Source organism: Puma concolor, chromosome A1 (assembly GCF_028749965.1).
Source record: "Puma concolor isolate L17-30 chromosome A1, mPumCon1.1.hap2, whole genome shotgun sequence".
NCBI classification, from domain to species: Eukaryota; Metazoa; Chordata; class Mammalia; order Carnivora; family Felidae; genus Puma; species Puma concolor.
This window is the reverse complement of record NC_141667.1, coordinates 237738698-237751152: the sequence shown is the minus strand read 5'-3', so window position 1 is coordinate 237751152 and position 12455 is coordinate 237738698. Positions and strand designations below refer to the sequence as shown.

General features: G+C 46.1%; 1 protein-coding gene and 1 long non-coding RNA gene across 2 annotated transcripts in view; one reads left to right on the top strand and one right to left on the bottom strand.

Annotated features, from left to right (window-relative positions):
• The window catches only part of SPATA13 (spermatogenesis associated 13), a 346879-nt gene that overhangs the window by 167492 nt on the left and 166932 nt on the right, over window positions 1–12455 (bottom strand). The window lies entirely within an intron of this gene.
• Window positions 1194–9685, top strand: LOC147584890 (uncharacterized). Its single transcript, XR_015254110.1, has 4 exons — window positions 1194–1275; window positions 2022–2069; window positions 8751–8899; window positions 9216–9685. It is a non-coding gene; the product is annotated as an uncharacterized LOC147584890 (long non-coding RNA).

Here is a 12455-nt window from a genome sequence, read left to right as displayed (position 1 = left end):
ACCTGGGGCCATACTCCTCTTCGGGAGTGCTCCCCATGCCTGTGACCTACTTCTGGCGGTCCCTCTGCCTGGAAAGCCAGCTCTGCAGTTCTCCACGCGGCAATTTAAAGCTAGTCTTTCTTCATGGCTCAGTTCACACGCTACATCCCACCCTTCCACATACTTAATTCCTACAGGACTAAGTATCCCCTCATCTCTCTCCCACGGTTATTTTATTTTTTAGTTTTTAAAGTTTTTATTTATTTAGTTTGAGAGAGAGAGGGAGAGAGCACACGTGCAAGTGCATGTGCATAAGTGGGGGAGAGAGAGGAGAGGGAGAATCCCAAGCAGGCTCCACGACCAGCAAGGAGCCCGACCTGGGGCTTGATCCCATGACCGTAAGATCGCAAAACCAAGTGTCAGAGGCTTAACCAACTGAGCCACCCAGGCGCCCCTCCATAGTTCTTTTAGGATTATGTGTTCATCTTCATCATCAGCCTGCAAGCTTCTTCAGTTCCTGGTGCCTAGTATCATGGTCTGTATTCAGTAGGTATTCAGTAAGCATTCATTGAATTAAAGATTGCCTTGGATTGGGGAGATTTTGAAGCAACAATATCCATCTTCACATGGCTGATAAATGGCTGAATTGAGATTCAAATCCAAGTTTTTAGCTTTATTTCAGGAGGCTTCCTTATACCACAGCTGACAGACATACCAGCAGTGTGGGGCACCCACGGGACTATCCCCGATCCCTGTGTAGTGACAGCGGTAGAACATTCACCACCATCTGAGACAAACAGGGACCATCTATTTCAAGTGCAACAGTAGCCAAATTTAGACCCCAAACTTTCACTGACTGAGAAAGAAGGTCCAGGAGCAGAAGACAGGCAAAATGTCAGAATGTTTCTCAAACTCTTCCCACAACCCAGAGCGAGAAAAGTACTTTACATTATAATCCAGTGAACACCTTCAGGAGCACAGACACCCGGAGAAGACATTTACAAACAATGCTGACCCTTAGCTCGAGCAACCACTCTGACATTCTTTATTCTGTCTGCTGTTGTCTTCTTGGGTTCTGGTAGACTCACTAAGGGGTGACTCCTCTAGTCGGATACACTCTGGCGATCTGATCCGATCCGATCTGTAATGTGAAAACCGCAACAGGGCAAGGATGTGACATCCCGTCCCTCTGGTGCTTTTCTTCCTTCTCCCTTTTCAGCCCACTCTCTTCCTCCTCGGTGCAGAGACGGTCGGTTTCGGCTAGCGGTCCTCTTCGTCTGCCTTCCTAACAATTAGGTATTGTTCCCCTTTCTCTGGCAAGTTCTACTTGTAACTTTAAGTTACAGGACATATTATTTATATGATAACACTGACATTATATGTTCTATGTCATATAATTAAAAAACCAAAAAGGAGGCTCTTTTTCTCTTCTGTTTTAATATTTCCATAAAGCAGAAAGCCCAAGAACTCAATTTTGGTGATTGTTCAGGCCTAACTGTGCAGAGGACTGGACTGATAGTCTTGGGCCCTCGGGATTGTGAGCTTTAACCAAAATCCTGGACTCCTTTGTGGGTCTCTGAGCCCCTTACTTCCTGAGTCACAAATGATTTTACCAAGTGGTCAAATACGGCATTCAAGCGTTCATCCTCCTTCATCTTTGTAGACGGAGTTTACATTCCCGCAAGACTAGTCAGCACCACTGAATCACACAGTCCTCTGCGGTGCACCGAGAGCCTTTCTTTATGGTAGAGACACTCCTGGAAACCATGAATACTAAACCAGCAGCTCTACCCAAACTGACAGCAACTGCTGTGACCCTCCTTCCTGCCATCCACCCCTCCCTGGCCTCCACGAACTTTCCAGATCTCTCCGTATGCACACTCACGTTAGAACAGAGCATCACGTTCTCGTTTTTCACTTATCTAATTTGTTCGGTCGGTCAAGCCCTCGTACGAAGTAGACAGGTGTGGGCACAGGAGAAGGGCTGAGCCAACCGCCTACAGAGCTCAACTCTGCAACCGCGTTCCCTCTCTGGTTTGCAGCCTCTGCTGGGTCTTGTGACAGATGATGGCGTTTTGAACCCCTGTGAGGTAAGGACCAGGTGCTTGGATTCGGTGGCTCATGTCAGCGACTCCTCCAGGAGCACTGGCGGCCGGCGTTACGGAGGAGAAAGCCGGGCTTGGTTACATTTCTAAGGTTGCCAGGTAGTTAATAAGCGGCATAGCACACAGCTGCACCCCAGCTTATTTCCTTTCGCCTCTATAAGCCTTTCGGCTCTGGCGTGACACAGACGTGCATTTCTGAACGAACACCTCCCTTGCTCTCTTCAACTGTGCACAAAAGATGGCAGGGTTCGAAGGAGAAGCAGGGCTGAGGCAGACCACTCAGACCCTTGCAACTTTCTCACCAGAGCCCTAAGGAAATAGTAACGACCCTAGTAAAAGGACTGATACAGTGAAAACGGCAAGGTAGGTTCCTAGTAAAAAAAACAGAGGACTTCATCTTTACACATGGGGGAGAATGAAAACATATCTTACCCCCAGGTTCACAGCAGCGTCATTCACAGTAGCCAAGAGGTGGAGGCAACCCAAGTGTCCCCTGTGATATATTCATACAATGGAGTATCCTTCCGCCTTAAAATGTAAGAACATGCTGACACGGGCTACGACACGGAGGGGCGTTGAGGACATCTTGCTAAGTGAAACAGATGGTCACAGAAGGTCAAATACTGTACTATTCCCACTTACATGAGCTACAGTAGTCAAAGTCATTTTTTTATTATTAAAAAAATTTTTTTATGTTTATTTATTTTTGAGAGAGAGAGAGACAGAGTGTGAGCAGGGGAGGGGCAGAGAGAGAGGGAGACACAGAATCCAAAGCAGGCTCCAGGCTCTGAGCTGCCAGCAAAGAGCCCGACGCAGGGCTTGAACCCACAAACCACAAGATCATGACCTGAGCCGAAGTCAGACGCTCAACCGATTGAGCCCCCCAGGCGCCCCCTACCGTAGTCAAAACCATAGAGACACAAAGGAGAATGGTATTTTCCAGGGACTGGACACAGGAGCAAAGGGGAATTATTGTCTAATGAATATGGGGTTTCGGTTTTGCAGGATGAAAGGGTTCTGGTGAGGTGGGTGGCGGTGAGGGCTGGACAACAATGTGAATGTACTTGAAGCCACTGAACTGTTCGCTTGAAAATGATCAAGATGGTAAACTTTATCTTTCGGGTATTTTACTCCAATTTAAAGAAATGGGTAGCTCCACGGAAGGGGCGGAAGGGTCGATACCGATGAGTTACGGGGACAAGGGCAAAAGGCACACAGATTGAAAGAACCGAGCACAGAAGAAGTCGACGAAGGAGGCTGTGGAGCAGGCATGTGGCCCTCGTGGGGCTGCTGCTCTCGGAGGCACCAGACCCTAGCCTTCTGGAATCTCCATGAACTGGGACAACTTCTGCATCATATTAACATTCTTTCCCTGTTTGCCGGTCGCACTGAGCTACACCACTTTACAGAAACACAGCACCTTCCAGAGCAGACCATACTACGCCGTCATGACCAAGTTGCGCAATCAAGCCATGGTTCCACCTCCATCGGGCTGCCTCGGGCTCAGTCTAAATTACTAGAAATGCCACACATCAAGGCATCGACCCCCATGCCCATTAAGCAGACTAGTCTTCCTGAAGCACACTTTTTACTTTACATGGGAAAACATTACACTCTTCGTGGTAAAAACATCATCTTATGCATCAGGAACTACCAACCCCCAAAATGTGTGGTATTACAGCCTCTAGAAAATAACACACTCACCCAGAGGCCTCTAGGGAAAAGAGTCTATTGAGAGCGATCAAGAACCACCAAAGTTTCCCTCCCTTTATTTCCATGTAGAACACATAGTTTTTCTAGGAAGAAACCATTTTATGTCCGAACAAGGTCTCTTTTTTTTTTTTGTTGTTAAAAATTTTTTTTTCACCATTTATTTATTTTTGGGACAGAGAGAGACAGAGTATGAACGGGCAAGGGGCAGAGAGAGAGGGAGACACAGAATTGGAAACAGGCTCCAGGCTCTGAGCCATCAGCCCAGAGCCCGACGCGGGGCTCGAACTCACAGACCGTGAGATCATGACCTGGCTGAAGTCGGACGCTTAACCGACTGCGCCACCCAGGCGCCCCCGAACAAGGTCTCTTAAAGGAGGAACTAGCACAGGGGCGCCTGGGTGGCTCAGTCGGTTGAGCATCCGACTTCAGCTCAGGTCATGATCTTGTGGTTTGTGAGTTCGAGCCCTGCGACAGGCTCTGTGCTGACAGCTCAGAGCCTGGAGTCTGCTTCAGGTTCTGTGTCTCCCTCTCTCTCCGCCCCTCCCCCGCTCATGCTGGGTCTGTGTCTCTCAAAAATAAATAAATGTAAAAAAATAATGATAAAAAAGGGAGGAAATAGCACAAACAGTCAAAATTAGGGGGAATGTTAAACAAATACCAGCCCATTGGTGGGATGGCTACGCTACGGTGTTGTAGAGGGCACGGGGACCGTTAGCACACTGCCAACCACAGTGGAAAAGGCTCTAGATACAAGGGGATATGCTAACTGAATGTATAACATAACCACGGCGTTTTAAAAATGCCCAGGGGCATTTAAAGAAAATTACTGGCAACTGAAAGAAAATTCTTGGCAATTTAAAAAATTTCTGTACTTTCTATAATGACATCTAGGAGAACATTTTTTATAGCCTACATTCCTCTATGTCCACTCACACCAGTTTACGTGTTATTTCTTCTCTTATTAAGGCTATAGAGATAAAACTACGGACTACTTGGTTACGTATCTCCTTAGCAATTTTAGTTATCAGTGCCCATCTTTAAACTAAAAGCGACACTAACGAGCACAGGGATGCGTGGTTGGCAGGAAGACGAGGGGCGTTGGTGGAATCGGATGATTCACTGTGTCGGGTTTAAAGGACCTGATGCTGCTGCCCACAATAGGAACGGCCTTGCTGCTGGGGCTGGAATGCTCATACTTAATTGGCTGGAATCCCTAGCCGTCATTTCTGAATTAGGACAGGCTTTGTCAGTGGGATCCGGGTAAACGAAGTCTGCTGCCTGAGGTTCCCCCTATCCTGAACCTCGTGTGGATAGTTACTGCCTAAAATACCATTAACCCACATGCTGCTCTCCTGCCCAATCTGCCAAGACTTCCAGATCCACTCTTCCCCCCTCGCCTCCAAGGCTCTCCAGAAAGCGACCCCTCGCCGCCCGTCCAGTCTCCTTCCTCCCATCCGCAATATCCTCTTCCTCAGCTCCGCCAGCATAAGACCTTCTCTCCTCCAGGACCACATAGCGTTCTCTCTCTTCCGTGAGGCCTTGGCCAATGCCGTCCACGAGGATTTTCCCTTAGTCCCGCTCACACCTTCCTGGCCAGCGGCACCAAGTTGACATCTAGTGGCTCTCTAGTTTTTGTTCACGCACACTTTTCTCCACCTGTGAGTGGAGCATCTTCCAGAAATATGGGTTGAGTCATCTTAGATACATTAAGTATCTACTCTCACTGCGTTAAGCATTTTCCTTTCTGTATTCTTGACTACGTCACATAACAGGCAAAGCCACATTCTACTGGTCTTTAAAAGCACACAGTACTCTGGGGTTCCCGGGGTGACTCAGTCAGTTAGGCGTCCGACTTCGGCTCAGCTCATGATCTCAGTTTGTGAGTTTGAGCCCCACGTCAGGCTCTGTGCTGACAGCTCAGAGCCTGGAGCCTGCTTCAGATTCTGTGTCTCCTCCTCTCTCTGCCCCTCCCCTACCTGTGGTCTGTCTCTGTCTCTCAAAAGTAAATGTTAAAAAAAAAAAAAAAAAATTAAAGCACACAGTACTTTAACACCCTTTTCTTCAGTATGCACTGGCTTTCTTTTCACTTTCACTAGGCAACTCCTCCCCAGAGTGTAACAAATCCCATCGAGGCTATTAATACCTTTCTTCTCCGACCTGTAAATTAAGGATTATAGGAAGTATCTACCTCCCAGTCTTTCTCTGTTCCTAGCACAAATCTAGCTATACAAATGCTGTTTTTCAGGTGCTGGCCTCTACCCTCTGACTCTTCTTCCTGGGCCCTGGCATTGCTTTCTCTACATCTCTTAACATTTCACTGGGCTTATGTCCTCTGTGTACTCAAATTAACCAAGAACACCGTAAGAGGAATGCTATAGTCAGCTTCTTGGGACTACATTAGTCTTTGCCTCTGAAGGGACATGCTTTAAACATTGTCCAAAGACTGCAAAGTCCGTGTTGGGCTGGAATCCTCAAGCTATTTTACAATGCCATGGCTGTTACAGAGACAGCCCTACCTAATACCATTAAGAGAAGAAAAGAAATCTGATCACCACCTATTGTCTAGTTAGTCGGGATTTTGTGGCCATTCTAGCAGATCAAATTCCTCCAAGGCAGTAGGATTTATACATTTTAATCAAGTAACCTATCCATGCCTTTCTACACTCTCTCTTCACGGGCATCACCAATACCCAAACTGGAGTCATGTCAGCATTGCCGCGAGCTGAGAAGAAGGTGACTGGCACAGGTCTCCTTTGACTTGCCTGGTTTTGAATAGTGGCCCATTGTGGCGAATGGCTGCACGCTTAACGCTGCCTATGTTTACACTGCCCCTTTCCTCTCCACTTTCTGCCACCTCATCCCAACCCAAAGGACACCCATCTCCTCATCTCCTGTGAGGTCACAGCTCTGTTAAAATGTCAGTCTATAAGTGGGCAGGAATGAAGGCTCTCAGGAGAGGGGTCAGCACCTTAAGTCTGAAAGCCAGCTCCGGCCAGGAACTGGGAGACAAGGGCAGGGAGGCCAAGAGCCAGAAATCAGCTTGTCATCCATGAGACGTCTAAACACTGCCGCCAAAGGAGCCTGGAAGCACGGTCTCTGTGCCTACACCCAGGGCCAGCCTGGGAACGGGGAACAGGATCTCAGCGGCAGCTGCAGCCAACCGGCGAGCCACATGCAGGTGCCAATGAGGGGCAGGACCACAGCCACCTGCAGGGACCGGGGGACCTCCACCAGCGACTCAGCCATGCTGGAATGAAGCCTTCCTGGGCTGGCCCGGCACAGCTGGTGCCGTAAAGCAGCTGAACAGGATGGTCATCCTGCTGTGCCCAACCCTTGTCAAACAAGATGCCTTCCATGCAGCACCCAGCAGCGTACCTGGGACTCGGTGCTGAGTCACATGGTTCACGTTCTGTGCCCTTGTCCTTTTGGCTTAGGAGGTAGAGCTTACAGGCATTCTTTATTTGTCCATCTCGATGCGGGAAGAGGTTGGAGGAAGGTGGGTATCTGCTCTCTTCACCTTGGTATGATGTTCCCAAAGGATGGGAAACACGTGGCAAAATGGATCACGGAATCAGACCGATGTGGGTTCAGATCCTAACTCGCCCACGGACAGTCATATGACCAGAAGCAGGAGGCTAAATGTCTCTGGGAACCGAGTTTCTACTCTGCAAAGTAAGGATAATAATAATGGCCTCACAAGGTTAGGATTAGGGTCCCCTGGGATAGAGCACTCACGGCTCATGGATGACACAAGTCTGAGATTCAGTGAGAAGCTGCCTCCCCACCCCCACCCACCGTGTGCTAAGAGCCTTTTCTGGCCGAGCCTGGACCAGACATGACCTTATCTAATTTCAGGGCCACCACACGAAATAGGTATGATTGGGATGCCTGGTGGCTCAGTCGGTTGAGCGTCCAACTCTTGATCTCAGGTTCATGAGATTGAGCCCCACATCAGGCTCTGTGCAGAGCCTGCTTGGGTCCTCTCTCCCTCTCTCTCTGCCCCTCCCCGCCTCAATAAATTAATAAACATTAAAAAAAAAAAAAAGAAATAGGTATGATTATTCCCATCTTACGGGTGAGGAAATCACATAAACAACTTACTTCAAGATATCTGGCCAGAGAGCAAAGCATTGAAGCTCCATGTTTCTGACCCCCATTTTAAGCCCTTCCTCCACTTTTGGGGGCCATTTCCGAACTTTTGGGACTGTCCCACTGCGAGATGTGGAATCGAGTTGCCAGAACATTTCTGAAAAGAGTAACCCCCCCGTGTTGGGTGTTCTATGCTTTCATCTGGTGGGGTGTTTTGAGCAAAGTGTGGGTGCCACTGGGACATCCCCACACTCAGGCAACACATCTCTCTTTATAATTGGCCTCACTGTTCGAAAGCCTGGGAAGAAGGACCACAACTTGGAAAACAACAGCTGTTTAAGTTTAGAAAACACGTTTTTTGTTTTTTTTTTTTTTTCTGCCTTGGGTCATTCGTCTTTTAAAAATAGAACCCAGCACCAACTGATTCATAAGTGTAAGAGTATATTAATGATAGATAGCACTGCCGGGTGCTGAGGATTGTTACCTACACAACACTTCCGTTCTGATGCCCTCCCCTCCTCTCCTCATTCCATCTACCACATTTGTTTTTTTGTCTTATTTTGCTTTTTAAATACTAGAGAACATGCGGAGAGGAAAAAGAGCAAGCAAGAAGGGGAAGGCAGAAAGGGCACCGTAGTATCCCTCCCAGATCTTTAGACACTTGCAACTGCCTTAAACATGAAGGACTTTCTAGACATTCTACTGCAGGTCCCAGTGACTCTCTACCTGGAGGTGTTCTCGGGTTTGGAATGGGCCAGAATACCAGAAAAAAAGTGCCCTGGGAGCAGCCCTCGTGCGATGACAGCTAGGGGCTGCAGATTAAACGCCCCAGTCTTCTTCCCTCTCCTGCTGCCCTGCCACCAGATAAGTGACCTAGACTCAAATCGTGGTCTCAGCGGCTTCTGGATGAGCCCAACCTAAGAAGCAGTTTGTAATCAGTCAAAGCCTGGGAACGGACTGCCAGCTGTCTCAGCAGCAAAAGGCCCCTGGTTGACGATGAATCTACTAACAGGGTAAAGAGAAAGCATGTCTGCTCCATCTTCTCCCCAATGTCCCCAGAGGCAGGGAAACGCACGGTCTTCAAAGGGGATCTTTCCATAGATCACGATTCCAAACTAAGTCGTTAAGGGATATATATACCAAATCCCTAAGAAATACAGAGGGGGAGAATATGTATATATATACATATACATATACATATACATATACATATACATATACATATACATATACATATACGTGTATATATATACATTTAGGGAGTAATTATCTTTTAAGGAGCAAATTCCCACACTCACACAAAACGTGAATGTGGAATTTTTTTTACAGATACTGAGAAGGGCGCAGTACCTTCTGTGGCATTTCTGCCCAAAATGCATACCCTCCGCCTAATGTGAGGAAACATCAGAGAAATCCAAATTGAGGGGATAACTGGCTGGTGCCCTTTGAAAGTGTCAAGGTCATGAAAGACACAGAAAGACTGAAGAAGGGGAATGGTTTGGAGCAAACATTTTAGTTTGACAACTGAATGTAATGCGGGGTGTTGGACTGGATCCTCGACCACAAAGAGGACATGAGTGGGAAAAATGGTAAATTCTGAATAAAGCCTGCAGGTTAGTAAAAATAGTGTTGAATCAATGTCAATATCCTGGTTTGGGTCATCGTGCTGTGGCTGTGTTAGACGTTAACATTAGGGAAGCTGTTGAAGGATACACAGGAACTCTGTACTATTTTTACCACGTCTTTGTCAGTGTAAAATTAGTTTAACATAAAGGTTAAAAAAAGCATCCCCTACAAATGATTAACACTGTCAAAATTGCTCTAAGACCAGGACTGTGAATCATAACTGGAAAAAACTTGCTGGATTTTTTTTGGTAAAAAGCGAAAAAAAAAAGGGGGGGGATTGGGAAACACTGCCTGGTCTACCTTTTATAATCACACACAAGCTGGAACATCCAGAGTAGAATTTCTAAGTCATAGTTAGCTCACTCTTGCAAACAGTGTTTTTAAGGGGTTGTTTCTACCAAGTTCATCTGAGGTGCTTGAGCCAGTTGGGTAAGTAGCTACGTGAAGTCCTAACACCCCATGTGCCAGCCCAAGTTAGAGGGCAGTTTTGAAGACAAGGAAAATACCAGACTTCCCCAAACTGGTGGTTAGTTGGGTCTGACACAACACATTATTGTCCCTGAAGCGACACAGGAATTAGAAAAAAAAAAAAAAAAATCGACGGTGTTCACTTTTTTCTTCTCCAACTGAGGCTCCACAGTTGGTGAGATAAAACTTTTATAGGTTGCCCTATTTGTAACCTGCTTAATGAACATCCATTAAATACCACCTGTATACAAGGCACTAAGGCTGCAAAAATAAAAAGAACTCAAACCATTTCCTCATGAAGTATTCATTTTTTTTTTTTAAGCAATCTCTATACCCAACATGGGGCTCAAACTCACAACCCCAAGATCGAGAGTCACAGGTTCTACCGACTGAGCCGGCCAGGCACCTCTGAAGTATTCATGTTCCAACAGAGGCTACCTTCATTATGTTATATTAACTCTTTAATAGCTTATCAGTAAAAAACTTAGAAAATTAGCCCGGATTTTGTGGGCCCACTGCCTCATTATATCATCATTTTTGGCTTTTTCACTTCAGTGAACTGCAGAGATCCACAAACAATACCTAGCTTAATTTTAGTCCTGAATGTTTAATAAACCACAGATAGTCGTTTCACAAGGACCTACACACAAACAGAAATACACATAAAACCAAAATTTTCAACAAGCACATCTGACCTCAGCAGAGAGAGGCTGACTCTGGATCTTTCTACATCTGACCCTATTTGTATTGGGTTCCGGAATCTCTCACCCCAGGTCCCACCAACTCTCTTGTTTAGAAAGTGCTTTGAAGATGAAAATTCTATAGTTGAATCACTAGTTTCACTTCCAACATCAATGAGTCCTTTATATTTGGAAAATATCCTCTCTTCCTGTGGAAAGAACAAAGTGTGGATTGATTATCTGAGCATCTCAGCATCTGACAGAGTTCTAGACCTTCCCCAAATCCAACACAGTATTCAAGGATAACAATGCTTTAAATATGAACTAACTTTAACCTAAACTATCAGGCTTGTGTTTAGTAACCATAAAGCTGGAGAGCCATTTACCCCTACAAACAAAGACGTGAAAACAGAAGCAAATGGACTTGACTTATTATGGCCTTTGCAATCATAGGTTATTAGTCTCAGATTAGAATTAAAAGCCCTCGGGGCACCTGGGTGGCTCGGTCGGTTAAGTGTCTGACTTCATCTCAGGTTACGATCTCAGTTTCTGAGTTCAAGCCCTTTATCAGGCTCGATGTTACCGACTTCGGAACAAGAATAGATGTCAATTCAGCAAATGATTCCAAGTCACATAGCTAAGCAGCCCAGAACCAGGAAGCCACCCAAGTGCTTGACTCTATGTAGCTATGTGCTTTCTACTTTACTAGACTGGCAGAGTTGATGTTTATAATTCCAGTGGTTAGTAAGCACTGAAATCTTGAGACCTACTTTATATGCTTTTCAAATTCAAATAGTTTAAAATTTCAAACACATAACTTTCTCCGTTACCTTGATGTAACAGATGGTAATAAACCTACACAGATTGTCCTCAGATTCTGTCACTCACTTGCCAGTTTTCTGCTCTTTCCCCATCAGAAGAGCCTTCCGCCCATATTTTCTTTTCCAGTATTGTTGTGAGCTGAAAGGTACCACCCCTCGAAAGAAAATAGGTTTAAGTCCTAATAATGCCTTAGACCTTATTTAAAAATAGGGTCCTTACACTATTATGCTGAGTGAAATAAGTCAGTCACAGAAAGACAAGTAACACGCGATTTCACTCTTGTGTGGAATTCGAGAATCTCAACAGATGAACACAGGGGAAGGGAAGCAAAAAGAGGATGAAAACAGAGAAGGAGGCAAACCATAAGAGACTCTTAAATAAGAACAAACTGAGGGTTGCTGGAGGGGTGGTGGGTGGGGGGAGGGGCTGAATGGATGACAGGCATGGAGGAGGGCACTTTTTGGCATGAGCACTGGGTGTCATATGTAAGAGATGAGTCACTGGGTTCTCCTGCTGAAGCCAAGACTACACTGTATGTTAACTAACTTGAATTTAAGTTAAAAAAAAAAATAGGAAAGAAAATAGGGTCCTTACAAATGTAGTAAAATTAAGATGAGGTCATGATGGATTAGGGTGGGTCCTAACATGGCCGGTGTCCTTCTAAGAAGAGAGGGATTTGTACACAGACACCAGGGAGAAGGCTGTGTCAAGATGGAAGCAGGGGTGGGAGCGATGTGTCTACAAGTCAAGGGGCAGCAAAGACTGCTAGCAACAAGCAGAAGCTGGAAGAGGCAGGTTAGGAAAGTCCACCAGGGCCCTCACAGACAGCGTGGCTCTGCCGATACCTTAATTCAGCCTTGCAGCCTCTGGAACTGGGAGAGAACAAATTGGTGTTGCGTTCAGGCACCCAGTTCATGGCAATTTATTATGACACCCCTAGGAAAGTAATCCAAGCATGTTATTAAATAAGATG